Here is a 22,242-nt window from a genome sequence, read left to right as displayed (position 1 = left end):
GTTTACACCATTACGGGCTCGCTTGAACCTGGTGTTGGGTTGTGACCGGTTTTCCATTGCAAGGCGTCCATCTGTCTCGAAGTGCCAAACCGCATTACCACTACCATGCGCTTGACGTTGGTCCAGTGTCATCTCAGTGTTTTAAGGAGCACCAGCTGATAAAAAGGGAATATTAAATTTTGATAGCGCTCACACATGTAGGCCTACATGTAACCAGTGCTAAATACATGGATAGTCTACAGGTCATTGTTCCTTCATTGGGTGTTGATTGGAAAGAATCAACAAGCGTCTGACACAAACCATTAGGATAATGACGCACGAATCTTAATGCATAGGCCATTACAAATGTACTGACAAATAAGATACACAGCCTCGCCTTGGTATGTAAAAGCAACACACCCCGTTACCCCACCGTTTTTCTGGCGTGATTTATAAAGCCCATAGGCCTAAACCTACAGTACCTGAGGAGAAACAGCTTTAATGGAACTTGAGCAAGCGACCACAGGCCTGTGTGTCGAGCGCACTGCCAGTGCCATATAGTTCCAGACCTGTAGCCTATGTGCCATAAAAGGTCCGGAGGGCATGTTCACAAGAAATCTACAAATGCACTCACTGTCAATAGTAAGTTTGGCTTTGATGCTGAGTATTGCTGACAGGGGCTTTGCCAACTTTTTTTCCTCGCCTCTTTTTTCGACACTCACCCCCTTCGCGGATCGCGCCCATCCCATCATCTGTGTGTACATTCTCAGAATAAATTAAACATGTCCAATCTCCAGGTACTTCATTATAGTCAACAATTGAATCTAATAACATTTGACACGTTTGGATTTAACTTCATAGGCCAACTAATTGCAATGTTGCCTCATATTCGGCTGACAGTAATTCTTAGTTAGGCCTATGTAGCGGCAGAAAAAACGTTTTTTTAGAAATTCCTTTAGAAAGGAACCGTTATCTATTCAACAACCGTTTCCCCACTGCGTATCGATCACATGTAATGCCTTTACTGTGTGTGCATTCATCGTGCTCATGTGAACCCCACCGCGGTGCAGAGCGCAGTGAAGCGGCATAAACCCACGGGTTAGTTCCCATGGGACTGTAGGGGGAGAGTTGTCTGTCATTAATAACGGCAATCCAATTACTCGGACCCGGTTTGAGCTATTATGATGCTTCCGTTTGCACAGTTTTAAATTAAATGGGTAGTTTTTCTCATGATACCGCGACAAGTATTGTATATCTCTCTAGTCTGTTTCCATTATATTCCATTCTATTCTATTCCTTAGATTTATGATTGATTTGGGGTCAGGTGATCCTAGATCTGTGGTTATAGACCTGTGCAATAGATTATGCTATATACCTAAATATATGTTTTGCTGTCAGTGTTGGGTATGGCGTATTGTCCAGTCCATGTCCCAATGATATAGATAATGTTATAACATTTTCAATCCCAATTATACTGTATAATTTGTGTACTTCTACTTTGAAGACAGCAACAAACAGAAGACTTCATACTCGAATTTACCCTATACTCTTAGAAAAAAAGGTTCTGGATCTATTTAAAACCCTTTAGTAGGGTTCTTCTTCCTGAACCAAAATTGGGTAAAATAGAACCATTGGGTTTCATATACTGTTCTATATGGAACCAATGTCGGGTTCTATATAGAACGATAAGAGGTACCATATATGAAGCAAGCATAGAACCCTTTTTGGTTCTATCCAGAACCTTTTTTTCTAAGAGTGTAGGGTAATTTCGAGAATGAAGTCTTCTGTTTGCTGCTTTCTTCAAAGTAGAAGTATAGAAATTATACAGTATAATTGGGATAGAACATTTTATAATATTACATATCCCTGGAATGGGACATAGACTTGACAATATGCCATACCCAACACTGAGAGCAAAAAAAATAATGTAGGCATATAGCATAATCTATTGCCCAGGAAGAAAAAAAACGAATATGCACAGTAACCTATTTACCTTCAATATCTCGCTCGCTTGCTGGCGGACTCTTTCGCCCTCCCTCCCTCCCTTTGTTTTCGCTGTGGAGAGCGCTGGTGGAGCGAAGCGTGCTGGAGGTTTATGGTAATTGCGGTTCCCGGATTGGCCTTCTGGGTAGAGTCTGCGACTGGAACCAAGGCGCAGGCACTCATTCTCCGCTGTACGTCTGGAGGCGGTAGTTGTGAGTGCTCTGAATAGTGCCGTACGGAAGAAAACGGAACAGTATAACTAGGACGAAATAAAAACTAATGGGAACATTGACAGAAACACCCTAGCCTCTCACTGAAAATAATGGGCACTGTTAGCATTCTTTATTTGTTGAAAACGGAAATTCTCGCCATATTTTTGAGGTGGCGTGTGTGCTGTATGGCGAGCTCAACATGGCGCTGCAATGCATAACCAGACTGAATTAGTTTATTGTTTATTGAGACCTACGACCGTTGTTGTCACCTGTGCTCCTTGAAACATTCACGACAACGATTCACTTGGTGTCTTTTTACTAATGGATATATTTACTGGGGGCAGAAACGTAGCCTATCACTGCGACTCCGTGGATGTGGTCGTTCATTGTCGCCTACTCGTCTTTCCCGGATTTTTACCAACTGGAAATGTATAAAGACTAAGGATGTTTTCGTAGTCTAAACTTACCTACATGTCATTTAACAAGCACAACATTGTCACCCCTATTTGCTGTAAAGGTAAATTACAAAAGTAATATTAACCCCCGACGCACGAACTCTCGTTGGGTCGTTTTGACTGACTCGTGGAGCCTAGAGAACACGGCCAAAAAGTTCCAACTGGACATCTTGTGTTTTGGCCAAGGACAATCGAATTTAGAGAAATTATTCTGGAATTTCTATCAGGTAGGCTAAGATATTTTTTTGTGGACGTTTGTGCCTTTGTTTTCCTTTCCATGTTTCGTTTTGTTTGCTTTTCTGTCTTGCTCCAGTCTGAAGACTCGATCTTGTTCGGCGTCGCTCTGACGATATGGAGACTTGGCCATCTGATAAGGGCTTCTACAAAGAACTGCGTATTTAAGTGGAATATTTAGTTGCTTGCCAATGTTTTGGTGTACTGAGAGAGATGTGTTAATAGCCTAGTAGAATTCATGTTTCACATAGGCTTTGTATAAACCTAGTCTAGCCTACACCCGTTTCTATAGAAAGATTGTAGCCTATTGATGGTGTAATATTGGATGGTTAGTAAGTCATAATGAGAGATCCAACGTTTTCACGGGACTTTCCAGCTAACCTTTTTTTCAGCCAGTCAGCTAAATTTAAAGGAAAATGTCAAATAAAAAAATTGCGTGTAGCTCGTGTGTGATAAAGATGTAGGCTAATCTAATTCTCATGTTTCAAATGAATGGCCTGGCATAAACAAATTAGTTGAGTCTCTGTGGGAATCGGCCTTTAGGCCTTTTTCTATATATAAAAATAAAGATCCAGTCTTAATTTAGTGCCTCGCCCATTTTTGACACCATCCCATATACCTTGTGGAACGACTTTGCAGATAAACGCTTGTGGAGGTCATCTGTGTAATTTCACTGCGCATTTCAGCGAGTGGATGATGGTGTGGTGGGCTGTATGGTTTTCCATTTATGAACGACTTCATGGATAGAATGCGGAAATCATGCTTAAAATGAATTGTTATAACGGGCTCGGTGATCGAGCACATTGAGACGGCTGTAGGTGTCCTGCAGGATAATGTAAGCCTAAGTAAACGTGTCTGAGGCTTCTGTCCCACATTGGACGATGCAAGGTCTGTTTTCTTGTACACCATATAGTCTTGTCATGTTGGCAACTTGACGTGTTCTGTCGCCTTAACTTAAACGAGTCCGAACTGAAGTCCTCCCCTCGCTCCGGGGACGGGAAATGACTCTGGTCACAGGCTGCGCTACGGAATTCGACTCGTTGCATATACAGTACTAGACACAAGCAAGTGCAGACGCAACCACGGAGTGCAGTGTTTTTGGACTCATAAAAACGCCTCAATTTATGTTTTTAAACTTTTACTCCAAGAACAGAGCGAACACGGTGGAGAAGCAACTTACTGGGCTTTAGGCTCATAGGAAAATAATACAGACCTAGGCTGTTTATTTCACAAAAGTTAACTGGAATTTGTTGTCAGTTTCCTACTTTGCTACCATAAATTAATTCCGAATACTTGGTAGCCTAACTGAAAGCTGAATGTGGCACAAAGACCGAGGGGTTAACTTCGTAGGCCTATTGTCACATAGCTTATTCAAAAACCATTGTCCTTTATAGGCCTACTGAAGAACCAATTTCAAATTGACTGCATTTCAAGACTAATAATGTGTTTTGTTTATATTTCAATTTAACCAACTTGGTATGGGGGCTATGAGAGCGCAATTTATCCGCTTTGTTGTTTGCATTTGGCATAAATGAAGGCTATCATGCCGTTGACAACTATCTAGGCATATTTCATATGACAGTCGAATCTAATGAATGCTGTCACATACGAACAATTAGGCCTAAAACTTGGATAAATCTTGAAAGACATCCATTACAACAGTTACGCAAGTACCTGTAGACCCGTTTTTTTATGTTCAAATAACAGATTTCAGGACACAAGAACGGCTTAAACAGCTTGCCTAACCAATTGGTATTGTCAAAATCCTACTTTTAAAAATGATTTATCTGAGGAGAGACCTCCCTACTCGCATTCTGCATTTATCTGGTGAAGGCCTACGCCCCCCATTCTGTCGACCCGGGTTGTTTATTTTTAGCGCAGCCATCTCGGTCTGCTGGAGCCTTTGTGCACTCAACGCAGACAGACGAGTCGTGTCCAGAGAGACGGTGCTTTTGAGGATATTTTTTTCCTTCATCCACCACTTTGAAATGTGATATGGAAATAGTAAATCGTTGGCCAACCGCCGAGAGAACATTCGGCGTCAGATAACATTTATTTAGGAATTTTCTTTTGAACAATGGGAAGAGTAAAACGCATCAAAGATAAGCGTGATTGACTCACGGTTGTCAAGCTCTTTCTGCTGCACCAATATTAGCTGGTTGTTGTCATGTAGGCCTAAATGAGGCCTTTCTCTGTCAGTAGGCCTATAGGCTACTTCTAACGTATGCCGAATTTATTAATAGGATATAGGTCCGCTATTTTCCTAGTTTGACACAATCAGTGGAAACGCTTGTGAAGGAAAATAAACCCACGGCACTGCAGTGAGCTGTAGAGAGAGAATTGCTTAGCCGACTCCCGCAGGAGATGTCACAGTTTGATTGAAGCTTTTCCTCTACAAGGCGAGTCTCCCCTGGGACGGCGGTCCCGAAACAGGAGAGCTCTTCTCTCCGCTTCAGAGCGCTTTTGTGCCGCAGCAGGAGCTCTGTGTGCACGGTTCTCTGCGCTCGCTCGTAAAAGGACGCCTCCTGACGCCCACACATTGTTTTCTTTACGCGACGTTCTCACCAGCAGCCAGAATGCACCTAAGTAGAAGGATAACAGCCCCGAGATACCTTACACTAGGGGCACATATTTTATTTAAATGGAACCCGGGGCCCGTCGAATTGGAGCAGCCAAGTTTTAGGTCAAGTGAGGGACACCTCCGTGGTGTTTGGCTGGCTGTTTCTGCTTGACACCCATTGATTTTGTGAATTTGTCACGCCGTCTTTTGAACGACACGTCTATGATTCTGTAATATAAACTGTGCAATTAGACGGCATGTCGTACAGGTCGCATGATCTCCGTTGGGTGCTCGTCTTATCCTAGGCCTATAGCCTACAAATATCCTAGGTCGTTGGATAAAGTCGAGCCTACATTTTTACGTTATTGATGAATTTGTTAGGCGAATCCACATTGTAAAACCACCACCATGCCTGCAGCCAGGGGTGTTACCGTGTTTCCTAAATCCTGACACTGTCTTTGCCAAAACGGTCGGCTGATCCCCTGATGCAATAAAAAGCAATAAAAACTGTAAAATGAAGTAAAACCCTTTTGAACTACTTTTTGGATAGGCTTAGGGCCGTATTATTTTGGATTGGTTTTATGCACCAACAAACAAAGCCGTCAACCTCCAAAAGGATTGAGGGAGAGCGCAATGGTTTGGTTTCACATTGAATTGCCTACAGGAAACGAAATAACACGACCATTAAATGATTGCGCATAAGGGGACTTGTTTTTCTGACCAGCAAGGTTTTATCCGTTCGAATAATGGCGCGCCCAACGCATCCGTGGTTGTAATCTGAAGTCTGGACACGCCCGTGTCCCTGAAAATGATTAATCAACCGGAATACAACTAATCCATTTTATTTAGTCATTTTATTATTGAATTCTATTATGTTAATGATTATGTTAATAAATATTATAACATTATATTGCCATAATGCAGTATGCCTAGACAATCACACAAATGTGTGCATTGGCCAATGTCACAAATATAAATGTTATATTGAAATGTAAATGAATGTAGACAGAGGGACAAATGACAGATTAATGACGAATTGCTTGTCTCACATTGCGGTGAGTGAGTGGGACAATTCCCTTGGCTGCGAACCTCTTCGCGAACGAACATTGCACGAGAGACCTCTGTTCTGTGTGACGAAGGGGGGAAGTTGTTTCGTAACAGGCTTATCAAATATCTGTGGTTAAGGAGCACAGGCAGGCTGCTGCTGGGGCGAGTCGCACGAAACAAAACCAGACTACAGGCTGCTTTGTCTGGGGCGCTGCTAGGGCATCCAAGCGTCATGAGAGTTGGAGCCAAAATAGAGATGGGGGGGAGGGACACCAAATGCGAAAGATAAAGGGAAGCGAGGCCAAAACAACAAATGGCTCAGCTGGCACTTTGCATTTTAACTGGATTAAATAAAAAAACATGAGTTCATTTCTGGCCATTTGTGTCACACCAATAATAGGGCCGCTTCATTTCCTGTAAAAAAAGAAACACCAGTCAGACAGCTCAAGAGGCATGGTTAGATATGCACTATATATATATATATTAGTACCCATCAAAAGTTTGGACTCACCTACTCATTCAAGGGTTTATCTTATTTTGTACTATTTTCTACATTGTAGAATAAATGTGAAGACATCAAAACTATGAAATAGCACGTATGGAATCATGTAGTAACCAAAAAAGTGTTGAACAAATCAAAATATATTTTGTTTTTGAGATTCTTCAAAGTAGCCACCCTTTGCCTTGATGACAGCTCTGCACAATCTTGGCATTCTCTCAACCAGCTTCACCTGGAATGCTTTTTATTTTCAACAGTTTTGAAGGAGTTCCCACATATGCTGAGCTGTTGGCTTCTTTTCCTTCACTTTGCAGTCCAACTCATCCCAAATCATCTGAATTGTGTTGAGGTTGGGTGATTGTGGAGGCCAGGTCATCTGATGCAGCACTCCATCACTCTCCTTCTTGATCAAATAGCCATTACACAGCCTGGAGGTGTGTGGGGTCATTGTCCTGTCCCACTATGCACAAACCCGATGGGATGGCGTATCGCTGCAGAATGCTGTAGTAGACATGCTGGTTAAGTGTGCCTTGAATTCTAAATAAATCAACGACAGTGTCACCAGCAAAGCAGCCCCACACCATCACACCTCCTCCTCCATGCTTCACGGTGGGAACCAAACATGCGGAGATCATCCGTTCACCTACTCTGCGTCTCACAAAGACACGGCGGTTGCAACCAAAAATCTAAAATTAGGACTCCTCAGACCAAAGGACAGATTTCCACCGGTCTAATGTCTATTGCTTGTGTTTTTTGGCCCAAGCAAGTCTCTTCTTATTGGTGTCCTTTAGTAGTGGTTTCTTTGCAGCAATTCAACCATGAAGTCCTGATTCACACAATCTCCTATGAACAGTTGATGTTGAGATGTGTCTGTTACTTGAACTCTGTGAAGCATTTATTTGGGCTGCAATTTGAGGCTGGTAACTCTAACGAATTTATCCTCTGCAGCAGAGGTAACTCTGGGTCTTCCTTTCCTCTAGCAGTCCTCATGAGAGCCAGTTACATCATAACGCTTGATGGTTTTTGCAACTGCACCTGAAGAAACGTTCAAGGTTCTTGACATTTTCCGCATTGACTGACTTTCTCTTTGCTTATTTGAGCTGTTCTTGCCATAATATGGACTTGCTCTTTTACCAAATAGGGCTATCTTCTGTATACCACCCCTACATTGTCACAACACAACTGATTGGCTCCAATGCATTAAGAAGGAAATACATTTCACAAATGAACTTTTAATAAGGCATACCTGTTCATTGAAATGCATTCCAGGTGACTACCTCATGAAGCTGGTTGAGAGAATGCAAAGCTGTCATCAAGGCAGATTGGCTACTTTGAAGAATCTAAAATATATTTTGATTTGTTTAACCCTTTTTTGTTTACTTCATGATTCCATATGTGTTATTTCATAGTTTTGATGTCTTCACTATTATTCTACAATGTAGAAAATAGTAAAAATAAAGAAACCCTTGAATGAGTTGGTGTCCAAACTTTTGACTGGTAGTGTGGGTGTATAATTTATTATTATTAATATTTATTTTTTTTACATATGATTAATTCTAGGTGTTTGAAAAATGTATAATTAACCAATTTACAGACACGGGCAAGTCCCCCTCCGGACCACCTCATGTACTTTGTTCCCCCTCAGATTTTTGGTGTACATGACACCCCTGGTCTGACTAATAGGTTTTCTCCGTAGCCTTTGGAAAGCAGTTCTGTGAATCAGAACAATAAACAATAAAACCCTGTTTTCGCTCTAGAAATAAGCAATAAGTCTCCTTCTGCCTATTCAACAGCACATGCCGTTGACAGAGAGTGGAGTTTGTTTATCCTGGGCAAGGGGGAGGGGTGTACGAAATGGGTTTATCTCTCCACCCCCCCCCCCCCCCCCCCTCCCCTCCTCCCTGTCGGCTGACTGAAAGCTAGGGTCATGGAGGGTGTGGAGAATGAATGTGGAGAACGTGACTGTACTGTTGTTCCACTCTCTGCGCTATAGACTCCTCCTTTAGCAGAACTGGAAAGGATTTAATGGTTGCAGTGAATGTGATGTCTATAGGGAATAGGTGAGGGATTTGGTTGTAGGAGTGATGCGAGACCATTGGAATTGTCCAGGCATGGTCCTATGTTGTGTGTGATCTGAGGTCCAGAGTGTACACATTTGATGAATGTGCTAATGGCTAATAGGACTGTTATTACACTACATTATAATGTATTTTGTTCAAAAGACAGGTATTCGTCTTCTATGTTCCTCTGTATCTCAGTTGGTAGAGTATGGTCCTCTGTATCTCAGTTGGTAGAGTATGGTCCTCTGTAGTTCAGTTGGTAGAGTATGGTCCTCTGTATCTCAGTTGGTAGAGTATGGTCCTCTGTATCTCAGTTGGTAGAGTATGGTCCTCTGTAGTTCAGTTGGTAGAGTATGGTCCTCTGTATCTCAGTTGGTAGAGTATGGTCCTCTGTATCTCAGCTGGTAGAGTATGGTCCTCTGTATCTCAGCTGGTAGAGTATGGTCCTCTGTATCTCAGTTGGTAGAGTATGGTCCTCTGTAGTTCAGTTGGTAGAGTATGGTCCTCTGTATCTCAGTTGGTAGAGTATGGTCCTCTGTAGTTCAGTTGGTAGAGTATGGTCCTCTGTATCTCAGTTGGTAGAGTATGGTCCTCTGTAGTTCAGTTGGTAGAGTATGGTCCTCTGTAGTTCAGTTGGTAGAGTATGGTCCTCTGTATCTCAGTTGGTAGAGTATGGTCCTCTGTAGTTCAGTTGGTAGAGTATGGTCCTCTGTATCTCAGTTGGTAGAGTATGGTCCTCTGTATCTCAGTTGGTAGAGTATGGTCCTCTGTAGTTCAGTTGGTAGAGTATGGTCCTCTGTATCTCAGTTGGTAGAGTATGGTCCTCTGTAGTTCAGTTGGTAGAGTATGGTCCTCTGTATCTCAGCTGGTAGAGTATGGTCCTCTGTAGTTCAGTTGGTAGAGTATGGTCCTCTGTATCTCAGTTGGTAGAGTATGGTCCTCTGTAGTTCAGTTGGTAGAGTATGGTCCTCTGTATCTCAGTTGGTAGAGTATGGTCCTCTGTAGTTCAGTTGGTAGAGTATGGTCCTCTGTAGTTCAGTTGGTAGAGTATGGTCCTCTGTAGTTCAGTTGGTAGAGTATGGTCCTCTGTAGTTCAGTTGGTAGAGTATGGTCCTCTGTAGTTCAGTTGGTAGAGTATGGTCCTCTGTAGTTCAGTTGCTAGAGTATGGTCCTCTGTATCTCAGCTGGTAGAGTATGGTCCTCTGTAGTTCAGTTGGTAGAGTATGGTCCTCTGTAGTTCAGTTGGTAGAGTATGGTCCTCTGTAGTTCAGTTGGTAGAGTATGGTCCTCTGTAGTTCAGTTGGTAGAGTATGGTCCTCTGTATCTCAGTTGGTAGAGTATGGTCCTCTGTATCTCAGTTGGTAGAGTATGGTCCTCTGTATCTCAGTTGGTAGAGTATGGTCCTCTGTAGTTCAGTTGGTAGAGTATGGTCCTCTGTATCTCAGTTGGTAGAGTATGGTCCTCTGTATCTCAGTTGGTAGAGTATGGTCCTCTGTAGTTCAGCTGGTAGAGTATGGTCCTCTGTAGTTCAGTTGGTAGAGTATAGTCCTCTGTAGCTCAGTTGGTAGAGTATGGTCCTCTGTAGTTCAGTTGGTAGAGTATGGTCCTCTGTAGCTCAGTTGGTAGAGTATGGTCCTCTGTATCTCAGCTGGTAGAGTATGGTCCTCTGTAGTTCAGTTGGTAGAGTATGGTCCTCTGTAGCTCAGTTGGTAGAGTATGGTCCTCTGTAGTTCAGTTGGTAGAGTATGGTCCTCTGTATCTCAGCTGGTAGAGTATGGTCCTCTGTAGCTCAGTTGTTAGAGTATGGTCCTCTGCATCTCAGTTAGTAGAGTATGGTCCTCTGTAGTTCAGCTGGTAGAGTATGGTCCTCTGTAGTTCAGTTGGTAGAGTATGGTCCTCTGTATCTCAGTTGGTAGAGTATGGTCCTCTGTAGTTCAGTTGGTAGAGTATGGTCCTCTGTAGTTCAGCTGGTAGAGTATGGTCCTCTGTAGTTCAGTTGGTAGAGTATGGTCCTCTGTATCTCAGTTGGTAGAGTATGGTCCTCTGCATCTCAGTTGGTAGAGTATGGTCCTCTGTAGTTCAGCTGGTAGAGTATGGTCCTCTGTAGTTCAGCTGGTAGAGTATGGTCCTCTGTAGTTCAGTTGGTAGAGTATGGTCCTCTGTAGCTCATTTGGTAGAGTATGGTCCTCTGTAGTTCAGTTGCTAGAGTATGGTCCTCTGTATCTCAGCTGGTAGAGTATGGTCCTCTGTAGCTCAGTTGGTAGAGTATGGTCCTCTGTAGTTCAGTTGGTAGAGTATGGTCCTCTGTAGTTCAGTTGGTAGAGGATGGTCCTCTGTAGTTCAGTTGGTAGAGGATGGTCCTCTGTAGTTCAGTTGGTAGAGTATGGTCCTCTGTATCTCAGTTGGTAGAGTATGGTCCTCTGTAGTTCAGTTGGTAGAGTATGGTCCTAGGTATCTCAGTTGGTAGAGTATGGTCCTCTGTATCTCAGTTGGTAGAGTATGGTCCTCTGTATCTCAGTTGGTAGAGTATGGTCCTCTGTAGTTCAGTTGGTAGAGTATGGTCCTCTGTAGTTCAGTTGGTAGAGTATGGTCCTCTGTATCTCATTTGGTAGAGTATGGTCCTCTGTAGTTCAGTTGGTCGAGTATGGTCCTCTGTAGTTCAGTTGGTAGAGTATGGTCCTCTGTAGTTCAGTTGGTAGAGTATGGTCCTCTGTAGTTCAGTTGGTAGAGTATGGTCCTCTGTATCTCAGTTGGTAGAGTATGGTCCTCTGTATCTCAGTTGGTAGAGTATGGCCCTCTGTATCTCAGTTGGTAGAGTATGGTCCTCTGTAGTTCAGTTGGTAGAGTATGGTCCTCTGTAGTTCAGTTGGTAGAGTATGGTCCTCTGTAGTTCAGTTGGTAGAGTATGGTCCTCTGTATCTCATTTGGTAGAGTATGGTCCTCTGTAGTTCAGTTGGTCGAGTATGGTCCTCTGTAGTTCAGTTGGTCGAGTATGGTCCTCTGTCGTTCAGTTGGTAGAGTATGGTCCTCTGTAGTTCAGTTGGTAGAGTATGGTCCTCTGTATCTCAGTTGGTAGAGTATGGTCCTCTGTATCTCAGTTGGTAGAGTATGGTCCTCTGTATCTCAGTTGGTAGAGTATGGTCCTCTGTAGTTCAGTTGGTAGAGTATGGTCCTCTGTATCTCATTTGGTAGAGTATGGTCCTCTGTAGTTCAGTTGGTCGAGTATGGTCCTCTGTAGTTCAGTTGGTCGAGTATGGTCCTCTGTAGTTCAGTTGGTAGAGTATGGTCCTCTGTATCTCAGTTGGTAGAGTATGGTCCTCTGTAGTTCAGTTGGTAGAGTATGGTCCTCTGTATCTCAGTTGGTAGAGTATGGTCCTCTGTATCTCAGTTGGTAGAGTATGGTCCTCTGTAGTTCAGTTGGTAGAGTATGGTCCTCTGTATCTCAGTTGGTAGAGTATGGTCCTCTGTAGTTCAGTTGGTAGAGTATGGTCCTCTGTATCTCAGTTGGTAGAGTATGGTCCTCTGTAGTTCAGTTGGTAGAGTATGGTCCTCTGTAGTTCAGTTGGTAGAGTATGGTCCTCTGTATCTCATTTGGTAGAGTATGGTCCTCTGTAGTTCAGTTGGTAGAGTATGGTCCTCTGTAGTTCAGTTGGTAGAGTATGGTCCTCTGTAGTTCAGTTGGTAGAGTATGGTCCTCTGTAGTTCAGTTGGTAGAGTATGGTCCTCTGTAGTTCAGTTGGTAGAGTATGGTCCTCTGTATCTCAGTTGGTAGAGTATGGTCCTCTGTATCTCAGTTGGTAGAGTATGGTCCTCTGTATCTCAGCTGGTAGAGTATGGTCCTCTGTAGTTCAGTTGGTAGAGTATGGTCCTCTGTATCTCAGTTGGTAGAGTATGGTCCTCTGTATCTCAGTTGGTAGAGTATGGTCCTCTGTAGTTCAGTTGGTAGAGTATGGTCCTCTGTAGTTCAGTTGGTAGAGTATGGTCCTCTGTATCTCAGTTGGTAGAGTATGGTCCTCTGTAGTTCAGTTGGTAGAGTATGGTCCTCTGTAGTTCAGTTGGTAGAGTATGGTCCTCTGTAGTTCAGTTGGTAGAGTATGGTCCTCTGTATCTCAGTTGGTAGAGTATGGTCCTCTGTATCTCAGTTGGTAGAGTATGGTCCTCTGTATCTCAGTTGGTAGAGTATGGTCCTCTGTAGTTCAGTTAGTAGAGTATGGTCCTCTGTAGTTCAGTTGGTAGAGCATGGTCCTCTGTATCTCAGCTGGTAGAGTATGGTCCTCTGTAGTTCAGTTAGTAGAGTATGGTCCTCTGTAGTTCAGTTGGTAGAGCATGGTCCTCTGTATCTCAGCTGGTAGAGTATGGTCCTCTGTAGTTCAGTTGGTAGAGTATGGTCCTCTGTATCTCAGTTGGTAGAGTATGGTCCTCTGTATCTCAGCTGGTAGAGTATGGTCCTCTGTAGTTCAGTTGGTAGAGCATGGTCCTCTGTATCTCAGCTGGTAGAGTATGGTTGTCACGTTCTTTCAAAATCGAACCCAGAAGCAAACCAGGACAAGGAGCGTAGAAAGAAGGTGAGTATTTATTTACAAGTGAATGTGAATGAGTAGATATATCCAGGTGGCGTAGCGGGCAGCGGAGGTGAGTGGATGGGAGTAAATAGGTGAATCCAATGGAGTAGAGGAATCCTCCGTCGACCAGGCGGGAATGGGGTGAATGATCCGGGTGAGTAACTGAAGACAAAACAAACGGAGGTAAGTTCAAGGCAAGCAATACGTAAACAAAAACAACAAAACAAATACTATCCAACTTGAGGCTGATACTATGGCACAACATACTGTTCATGTCTAACGATCCTGCAGTGAATGGATGTCAGGTCAGAGCTTTTGAAGGGGAGAGGTGATGATCAGGACAGGTGTGCAGATTACTGATGGGATACAGGTGCGGGTGAACATCAATCTCCCAACAAGCTAATTCGCCCGGCAACCAGACAGGGTGCGTTCCAGGACACCGGAAACACACTCCAGGACAGAAACACAGGCAAACACAGACTCAGGAAGCGGGATTCGTGACAGTACCCCCCCCTCCGACGAACGCCACCGGGCGGACTACCTGGAGCGCCAGGGTGGAGGCGGTAAAAGTCACGAAACAGATCGTCATCAAGGATCTGACGCCGAGGAATCCAACTCCTCTCCTCTGGACCATATCCTTCCCAATCCACTAAATACTGGTACCCTCGACCCCGCCGTCTGGAGTCCATGATGCGGCGCACCGTGTAGACAGGACCACCTCCGATCATCCGAGGAGGAGGAGGACGAGGAGGAGGGGGCAACAGAGGACTGAGGTGAACCGGCTTGAGGCAGGAGACATGAAAGGTGGGATGTACTCTAAGTGTTGCAGGCAACTTGAGTCGAACCACAACAGGATTAATGATTCTCTCCACTACAAACGGACCAATGAACTTCGGTGACAATTTCCTCAACTCAGTCCGTAGAGGAAGATCCCGTGTAGCCAACCAAACCTTATCTCCGACCGTATAACCTGGGGCAGGAATACGGCGACGATTCGCCTGGATCTGATACCGGTCAGAAACCCTAAGGAGAGCCTTCCTAGCCCGATGCCAGGTCCGGTGGCAACGATGAATGTGGGTCTGGACAGAGGGAACCGAGAGATCCCTTTCCTGAGAAGGAAACAATGGAGGTTGGTAACCGTACAGGCACTGGAAGGAAGACATCCCAGTAGCAGATGAAGGGAGAGTATTATGGGCATACTCGACCCAGGGTAATTGAGAGGACCAAGAGGTGAGATCAGAGGAAACAAGACAGCGCAGCGTGGACTCCATCTTCTGGTTGGCTCTCTCCGCCTGACCATTAGATTGAGGGTGAAATCCAGAAGTGAGACTGACTGTAGCTCCAATGGCCAAACAGAAGGATCTCCAGACAGCAGAGGTAAACTGAGGACCACGGTCAGAAACAATGTCACAGGGCAACCCGTGGACCCTTAAAACCTCCCTAACCAGGATCTCGGACGTCTCAGTGGCAGAAGGCAGCTTGGAGAGGGGAACAAAGTGAGCAAACTTGCTGAATCTGTCCACAATGGTCAGAATAACCGTGTTACCATCAGAAGGGGGCAACCCCGTGACAAAGTCCAGGGCCAGATGCGACCAAGGTCGCTGGGGAATAGGTAGAGGGTGAAGAAGCCCAGAGCTGGGCCGATTGGTACTCTTGTTCTGAGCACGAACAGGACATGCGGCAACAAACCCCCGGGTATCCTCTCCCATGGCAGGCCACCAAAATCGTCTGCGCAGTAGCGCCATCGTCCGAGCAACGCCAGGGTGACAAGCTATCTTGCTGACGTGGGACCACTGAAGAACAGCAGAACGGACCGACTCAGGCACGAACAACCGACCGGGTGGACCGTTACCAGGACCGGGCTGCGTCCGAAGGACCGCCATCACATCCTCCTCAATCCTCCATGTAACGGCTCCCACGACAAGGTTCTGGGGAAGAATCGTCTCAGTCTTGGCCCCACTCTCCTCCGTCTTGGAGAACATCCGGGACAAGGCGTCCGCCTTGCCGTTCTTCGACCCAGGTCGGAACGTCAGGGAAAAATTGAAGCGTCCAAAAAACAAAGCCCACCTGGCCTGACGGGCGTTGAGACGTTTAGCCGATTGCACGTAAGCCAGATTCTTATGGTCAGTCCAGACCACAAACGGTTGCTCCGCTCCCTCCAACCAGTGACGCCACTCCTCCAAGGCAAGCTTCACAGCGAGAAGCTCCCGGTTACCCACATCGTAGTTTCTTTCAGCTGGAGAAAGACGACAAGAGTAGAAAGCGCAGGGATGGAGTTTACCGTCAGTGGAGCTACGCTGGGACAGGATGGCGCCCACCCCCACATCAGACGCGTCCACCTCAACCACAAACTGACGGGAAGTGTCAGGTTGAGAGAGAATCGGGGCGTTGGTGAATCGGCTCTTCAAGTCCAGAAATGCTCGATCTGCCTCAGGAGTCCAACAGAAATTTCTGGTGCAAGACGTCAGGGCAGTTAATGGGGCGGCCACCCGGCTGTAATCACGGATAAACCTCCGATAGAAGTTCGCAAACCCCAGGAATCTCTGGAGCTGCAATCTCGTTCCGGGCTGGACCCAATCCCGAACCGCCCGAACCTTCTCTTGGTCCATCTTGATCTCTCCCCTGGAGATGATGTACCCGAGGAAGGATGTAGTGTGGGCATGAAAATCACACTTCTCTGCCTTCACAAACAGACGGTTCTCCAATAACCGCTGCAGGACCTGCTTAACATGCTGGATGTGGCTGGAAAGCTCCTTGGAGAAAATCAGGATGTCATCCAGGTAAACGAACACAAACAGACCGATCATATCCCTCAGCACGTCATTCACCAAACCTTGGAACACTGCTGAAGCGTTGGAAAGTCCAAACGGCATCACCTGGAACTCGAAATGTCCCATAGGTGTATTGAATCCAGTTAACCACTCGTCATTCTCCTTGATCTGAACCAGATGATACGCATTGCGTAGATCAAGCTTTGTAAACACAGTAGCACCCTGTAAAGAATCGAAAGCGGAGCTCATCAAGGGCAAGGGGTACTTGTTCTTGACCGTAATCTCATTCAACCCCCGATAATCAATACACGGTCGAAGAGAGCCATCCTTCTTACTCAAAAAACAAATCCAGCTCCCAGGGGGGATGACGAGGGACGAATGAGACCTGCAGCAAGAGACTCCTTTATGTAGGTTTCCAGGGCTTCCCGCTCAGGTCGAGAAATACTGTATAACCGACCCTTGGGAAAGGCAGCTCCAGGGAACAGCTTAATCGTACAGTCATAAGGTCGGTGGGGAGGAAGTGACTGAGCTTTCTGCTTACTGAACACCTCACCCAACTCGTGATATGTTTCAGGAACCAGGGACAAATCAGGAGGAGCAGACTCACAGACCCGACTGGGGACAGCATGAGAACAGGCAGTCCTGAGGCAGTTAGCATGGCACTCAATGCTCCAACTAGTTACTTTTCCAGTCACCCAATCGAACGAGGGATTGTGTTCCTTTAGCCAGGGGTATCCAAGAACCAGAGGTACATGGGGAGAAGGCAAAATGAAAAAAGAAATAACCTCTGAATGATTCCCCGACAACAACATCTTAACCGGTTCAGTCCTCATAGTGATCCGTGCCAGAACACTGCCGTTCAGAGTGGTTGCTTCAATGGCTTCCGGTAATTGCTCCTTGGAAAGCCCCAGCTGTTCCACTAAGTCGGCATCAATTAAGCTGTCATCGGCACCTGAATCGATGAAAGCGTTAATCGCTAAACTCTGATCCTTATTTATGAGGGTAGCAGGAAAACGAGGTCGGACAGGACTCTTGAGAGGTTGAAACTGGCTCGCTAACATTCCTCCCAAACTTAACGGGCCGAGCAGTTTAACGGGCGCTGAGGACAAACGGAGATGTAATGTCCCGAACTACCACAGTAGCGGCAGCTGTTTGTCTCACGTCTACGTTGGCGCTCATCCTTAGTTAACCCGTGCCGCCCCACTTGCATAGGTTCAGGATCTGGCGGCCGAACTCCTTCACTTATCCCGTGTGAAGTAAAATGATCAACCCGTTCTGGTCCATCTCCTGACCCGAATGATAACCGAGTATCAAATTGATTAGATGGACCCCACTTCTTCTCCATCCTTCTCTCTCGGACTCTATTATCTACCCGAATAGATAAAGTGACCAAGCTGTCTAGGTCACTAGGCTCTGGATAGGATATCAGCTCGTCCTTAAGTTCCTCCGACAACCCCTTGTAAAAAACCGCTTGTAGTGACTCCTCATTCCAACCACTCTCCACAGCCAATGTCCTGAACTCGATCATAAAATCTGCCACACTGCGAGCTCCTTGGCGAAGAGAGAACAAACGTTTAGCTGCGTCCTTACCTCGGACTGGATGGTCAAAAAGCTTTCTCATCTCTCCCGTGAACTCCTGATATGAAGCCGTGCAGGTTCCCTGTCGTTCCCAAATGGCTGAAGCCCATTCCAGAGCTCTTCCACGCAGCAGTTCAATAACAAAGGCTATCCTAGCCTTGTCAGTGGCGTAAGAATGGGGCTGCAGATCAAACACTAACCCACACTGCATAAGAAACGAACGGCATCTTCCCAAATCCCCTTCATATTTATCAGGCGTCGGTACCTTGGGTTCACGGAAGGAAACCGCTCCAGACACGGCAGGTGAGATGGGTGAAGCAGGTGGTGAATGAATCGCCGGCAAACTGAGCTGATCCTGGATTTGTGTCAAGCTAGCAGATAAGTTCTGGATTGAACTCGCTATCTCCTGTAGCGCCGTATTGTGTTGTCCCAATGTCTTCCCCTGCTGGGTAACGGCATGGCAAACGGAGTCCAGGTCCGCTGGGTTCATCCTTGGCCGGATCGTTCTGTCACGTTCTTTCAAAATCGAACCCAGAAGCAGACCAGGACAAGGAGCGTAGAAAGAAGGTGAGTATTTATTTACAAGTGAATGTGAATGAGTAGATATATCCAGGTGGCGTAGCGGGCAGCGGAGGTGAGTGGATGGGAGTAAATAGGTGAATCCAATGGAGTAGAGGAATCCTCCGTCGACCAGGCGGGAATGGGGTGAATGATCCGGGTGAGTAACTGAAGACAAAACAAACGGAGGTAAGTTCAAGGCAAGCAATACGTAAACAAAAACAACACAACAAATACTATCCAACTTGAGGCTGATACTATGGCACAACATACTGTTCATGTCTAACGATCCTGCAGTGAATGGATGTCAGGTCAGAGCTTTTGAAGGGGAGAGGTGATGATCAGGACAGGTGTGCAGATTACTGATGGGATACAGGTGCGGGTGAACATCAATCTCCCAACAAGCTAATTCGCCCGGCAACCAGACAGGGTGCGTTCCAGGACACCGGAAACACACTCCAGGACAGAAACACAGGCAAACACAGACTCAGGAAGCGGGATTCGTGACAGTACCCCCCCCTCCGACGAACGCCACCGGGCGGACTACCTGGAGCGCCAGGGTGGAGGCGGTAAAAGTCACGAAACAGATCGTCATCAAGGATCTGACGCCGAGGAATCCAACTCCTCTCCTCTGGACCATATCCTTCCCAATCCACTAAATACTGGTACCCTCGACCCCGCCGTCTGGAGTCCATGATGCGGCGCACCGTGTAGACAGGACCACCTCCGATCATCCGAGGAGGAGGAGGACGAGGAGGAGGGGGCAACAGAGGACTGAGGTGAACCGGCTTGAGGCAGGAGACATGAAAGGTGGGATGTACTCTAAGTGTTGCAGGCAACTTGAGTCGAACCACAACAGGATTAATGATTCTCTCCACTACAAACGGACCAATGAACTTCGGTGACAATTTCCTCAACTCAGTCCGTAGAGGAAGATCCCGTGTAGCCAACCAAACCTTATCTCCGACCGTATAACCTGGGGCAGGAATACGGCGACGATTCGCCTGGATCTGATACCGGTCAGAAACCCTAAGGAGAGCCTTCCTAGCCCGATGCCAGGTCCGGTGGCAACGATGAATGTGGGTCTGGACAGAGGGAACCGAGAGATCCCTTTCCTGAGAAGGAAACAATGGAGGTTGGTAACCGTACAGGCACTGGAAGGAAGACATCCCAGTAGCAGATGAAGGGAGAGTATTATGGGCATACTCGACCCAGGGTAATTGAGAGGACCAAGAGGTGGGATCAGAGGAAACAAGACAGCGCAGCGTGGACTCCATCTTCTGGTTGGCTCTCTCCGCCTGACCATTAGATTGAGGGTGAAATCCAGAAGTGAGACTGACTGTAGCTCCAATGGCCAAACAGAAGGATCTCCAGACAGCAGAGGTAAACTGAGGACCACGGTCAGAAACAATGTCACAGGGCAACCCGTGGACCCTTAAAACCTCCCTAACCAGGATCTCGGACGTCTCAGTGGCAGAAGGCAGCTTGGAGAGGGGAACAAAGTGAGCAAACTTGCTGAATCTGTCCACAATGGTCAGAATAACCGTGTTACCATCAGAAGGGGGCAACCCCGTGACAAAGTCCAGGGCCAGATGCGACCAAGGTCGCTGGGGAATAGGTAGAGGGTGAAGAAGCCCAGAGCTGGGCCGATTGGTACTCTTGTTCTGAGCACGAACAGGACATGCGGCAACAAACCCCCGGGTATCCTCTCCCATGGCAGGCCACCAAAATCGTCTGCGCAGTAGCGCCATCGTCCGAGCAACGCCAGGGTGACAAGCTATCTTGCTGACGTGGGACCACTGAAGAACAGCAGAACGGACCGACTCAGGCACGAACAACCGACCGGGTGGACCGTTACCAGGACCGGGCTGCGTCCGAAGGACCGCCATCACATCCTCCTCAATCCTCCATGTAACGGCTCCCACGACAAGGTTCTGGGGAAGAATCGTCTCAGTCTTGGCCCCACTCTCCTCCGTCTTGGAGAACATCCGGGACAAGGCGTCCGCCTTGCCGTTCTTCGACCCAGGTCGGAACGTCAGGGAAAAATTGAAGCGTCCAAAAAACAAAGCCCACCTGGCCTGACGGGCGTTGAGACGTTTAGCCGATTGCACGTAAGCCAGATTCTTATGGTCAGTCCAGACCACAAACGGTTGCTCCGCTCCCTCCAACCAGTGACGCCACTCCTCCAAGGCAAGCTTCACAGCGAGAAGCTCCCGGTTACCCACATCGTAGTTTCTTTCAGCTGGAGAAAGACGACAAGAGTAGAAAGCGCAGGGATGGAGTTTACCGTCAGTGGAGCTACGCTGGGACAGGATGGCGCCCACCCCCACATCAGACGCGTCCACCTCAACCACAAACTGACGGGAAGTGTCAGGTTGAGAGAGAATCGGGGCGTTGGTGAATCGGCTCTTCAAGTCCAGAAATGCTCGATCTGCCTCAGGAGTCCAACAGAAATTTCTGGTGCAAGACGTCAGGGCAGTTAATGGGGCGGCCACCCGGCTGTAATCACGGATAAACCTCCGATAGAAGTTCGCAAACCCCAGGAATCTCTGGAGCTGCAATCTCGTTCCGGGCTGGACCCAATCCCGAACCGCCCGAACCTTCTCTTGGTCCATCTTGATCTCTCCCCTGGAGATGATGTACCCGAGGAAGGATGTAGTGTGGGCATGAAAATCACACTTCTCTGCCTTCACAAACAGACGGTTCTCCAATAACCGCTGCAGGACCTGCTTAACATGCTGGATGTGGCTGGAAAGCTCCTTGGAGAAAATCAGGATGTCATCCAGGTAAACGAACACAAACAGACCGATCATATCCCTCAGCACGTCATTCACCAAACCTTGGAACACTGCTGAAGCGTTGGAAAGTCCAAACGGCATCACCTGGAACTCGAAATGTCCCATAGGTGTATTGAATCCAGTTAACCACTCGTCATTCTCCTTGATCTGAACCAGATGATACGCATTGCGTAGATCAAGCTTTGTAAACACAGTAGCACCCTGTAAAGAATCGAAAGCGGAGCTCATCAAGGGCAAGGGGTACTTGTTCTTGACCGTAATCTCATTCAACCCCCGATAATCAATACACGGTCGAAGAGAGCCATCCTTCTTACTCAAAAAACAAATCCAGCTCCCAGGGGGGATGACGAGGGACGAATGAGACCTGCAGCAAGAGACTCCTTTATGTAGGTTTCCAGGGCTTCCCGCTCAGGTCGAGAAATACTGTATAACCGACCCTTGGGAAAGGCAGCTCCAGGGAACAGCTTAATCGTACAGTCATAAGGTCGGTGGGGAGGAAGTGACTGAGCTTTCTGCTTACTGAACACCTCACCCAACTCGTGATATGTTTCAGGAACCAGGGACAAATCAGGAGGAGCAGACTCACAGACCCGACTGGGGACAGCATGAGAACAGGCAGTCCTGAGGCAGTTAGCATGGCACTCAATGCTCCAACTAGTTACTTTTCCAGTCACCCAATCGAACGAGGGATTGTGTTCCTTTAGCCAGGGGTATCCAAGAACCAGAGGTACATGGGGAGAAGGCAAAATGAAAAAAGAAATAACCTCTGAATGATTCCCCGACAACAACATCTTAACCGGTTCAGTCCTCATAGTGATCCGTGCCAGAACACTGCCGTTCAGAGTGGTTGCTTCAATGGCTTCCGGTAATTGCTCCTTGGAAAGCCCCAGCTGTTCCACTAAGTCGGCATCAATTAAGCTGTCATCGGCACCTGAATCGATGAAAG

At 46.7% G+C, this 22,242-nt stretch overlaps 1 protein-coding gene across 3 annotated transcripts in view; it reads left to right on the top strand.

Moving 5' to 3' along the window:
• Positions 1-2,118: 2,118 nt before the first annotated feature.
• Positions 2,119-22,242, top strand: part of LOC129859942 (BCL-6 corepressor-like) — a 118,356-nt gene continuing 98,232 nt past the window's right edge. For 2 of the 3 annotated variants that reach the window (XM_055930204.1, XM_055930203.1), the window contains exon 1: positions 2,120-2,856. The gene's annotated coding sequence lies outside the window, so the exon portion shown is untranslated. Of the gene's footprint in view, positions 2,857-22,242 lie in introns of all 3 variants that reach the window. The other variant, XM_055930205.1, reaches the window with a different exon arrangement.

The sequence above is a fragment of the Salvelinus fontinalis genome, chromosome 7, assembly GCF_029448725.1.
Source record: "Salvelinus fontinalis isolate EN_2023a chromosome 7, ASM2944872v1, whole genome shotgun sequence".
NCBI lineage: Eukaryota > Metazoa > Chordata > Actinopteri > Salmoniformes > Salmonidae > Salvelinus > Salvelinus fontinalis.
This window is presented reverse-complemented; position numbering and strand designations above follow the sequence as displayed.